This window comes from Cyprinodon variegatus, unplaced genomic scaffold (assembly GCF_000732505.1).
Source record: "Cyprinodon variegatus isolate N-32 unplaced genomic scaffold, C_variegatus-1.0 Scaffold1060, whole genome shotgun sequence".
Classification (NCBI taxonomy): Eukaryota; Metazoa; Chordata; class Actinopteri; order Cyprinodontiformes; family Cyprinodontidae; genus Cyprinodon; species Cyprinodon variegatus.
This window is the reverse complement of record NW_015151513.1, coordinates 191,572-193,724: the sequence shown is the minus strand read 5'-3', so window position 1 is coordinate 193,724 and position 2,153 is coordinate 191,572. Positions and strand designations below refer to the sequence as shown.

General features: G+C 48.9%; 1 protein-coding gene across 1 annotated transcript in view; it reads left to right on the top strand.

The window, feature by feature from the left end:
- LOC107101155 (netrin receptor DCC-like) overlaps nt 1–2,153 on the top strand; it is a 46,844-nt gene that overhangs the window by 43,748 nt on the left and 943 nt on the right. The gene's annotated exons all lie outside the window — the stretch shown is intronic.

Here is a 2,153-nt window from a genome sequence, read left to right as displayed (position 1 = left end):
TCCTGCTCCCTGGGCGCCGCACAATGGCAGCGCTTTAAGGAGATGGGTTAAATGAAAAGTGGGAATATTGTCGCTCTGACAATAAAACGCTGGGAAAGAAACTAACAATAAATTAAAATAAAAAAATATCGTCTTATCCTTCTGAATAAACTGTTCAAAAACGGATGAATTCAGAACCTGGAACCTGCAGTTAAACAAACGGCGATGCTGGGAGTCTGCAGTCCTCTAAGTGGAGAAATGTGGCGTTTGGACAGAATCATCTCTGCAGCTCCTGAGCCGAGCCGTTTCTCTGAGGTTGGTCGGCTCCGTCAGCGTCCTTCATGGATGGTTTACCTCCTCGGGTCTTTGTGGGAGTTGTTAGAACATGAATTTGACTTCTGTAGCATTTCCATGGAGACCCCACAGAGAAGGATGTGCTGTCAAAGTGGCTAATTAGGTGATGAAGCACGTGGTGGCGCACATGCAGAGGAGGCGGAGGCTTTTGGCCGCGCCGTGCTTCATTCCAGCCTCTCCTCTGCTAATCAGGCTGCTGTAATCAATTAGCAGGATGAGGAGTAGCAGAGGGAACAGGTGCTGCTAAATGTTAATGAATTCCTCTGCCATCGCTGTGACACAGGCTGCATCTTTAAACCGCCGCTCGGCCCGCCGCCTCATGGAGGTGCAGGTGTGTCAGAGCTTGATGAGACCACCAACGCCACAACATGGATGTTGAGCCTGTGGCAGGCAGACCTCAGATCAGCCGAGCTCTGCCATGGAAACCAGGAGAGGAAGTTATTGCTATTCTTTTCTGTTCCAGATGAATCCTGCCTGATAAACATTTCCTCTGATGTTCTTCTGCAATAAAGTTTACAGATTTGAACCCTTTCCATGTCAGTCGAAGGCTGAAACCGTTTCACCATCAGGGCCTCCCATTGGTTTATTCCAAATGAGTCATTTATGGCAGGATGTTCGCCCTCAGAGTGAACGGCCGGCCGCAGGCGGAGCAGAGACCCGCAGCATCACACCACCGTGCTTCATGGAAACGTGTTAAAAAGTCTTCCAACTTTAATCTATGTAGATAGGAAGGGGGGGCTGTCCCTGGTGGAACGACTGTAATCAGAATAATTCAACCAAAGGTGAATTAATCTGAGCTTAGATTCACAACATGCAGCTAAACTTAGCTCTGAATTAAATGATGAGAGAAAACAGAATGACTTTTCTGATTCATTAATGTTCATTGATTAGTGCTCAGCCCAGCGAACAGTCCGGGTCGCTGCGAGTGCTGAGCGGCTGATGGCAGCCGCCTGGCAGAGCGCAGCTCACAGGAGGCCCAGCCAACATCTGCTGCATCTGTGTTTGTGTGTGTGGCAGGGCGGGTTGTTAACATGCAAATAAAGCAATTAAAATTCATTCAACACACAGCCAACCCGCACGCTAACGCACACGGAAACACGCTCCTGAATACAGATGATGCGCAGCAGACGATGAATCCCGACCAGCAGCAGAAAGACGAGCTGAGCAGCATCTCTGGATTAGATTCTACTAAAGCTTTTCTTAATTCCCCCTCTGATAATCTGATAGCCTGACCCTCCGCCGCATCAGATCATGATCTTTATTTAGAGGAGATCTTCGGGGCAGCTTAGGCCTCATTGGTCGTCCTCCAAAGGACGGATTAATGCTTCAATCAACCTGCAGGTTCGATTGTGTTCGTTGCTCTAAGCTACACGGTTCAACCAGTCTGTTGGAATAATGACATCATGTCTGATAAACCGTCAATATCAAACCAAACTGACTGACTGATTCATGGCAAACATTTAAATCTATATTCTATAAAACAGCCAATCTAACAGGGACCAAACACAGTCAGCTAGGAACCAAAGACACGATGCTACTTCCTGATGCGCAGCTTTCAGGAACCAATCAGAGGACTTCCTGCTAACTGAGAACAGGCCGCTTCCTCACCAAGCGTCAGCGGAGAAAGACGTCTGCCGTTTCCACTGACGACCAATCTAATCCCACACGACCAAAACCAGGAACTCCTGCATGCAGTCACTGGCCATCACCCACACCTGGCAGGGCAAGGCAAGGCAAGGAAAGGCAGGGCAAGGAAAGGAAAGGCAGGGCAAGGAAAGGCAAGGCAGGGCAAGGAAAGGCAAGGCAGGGCAAGGAAAGGC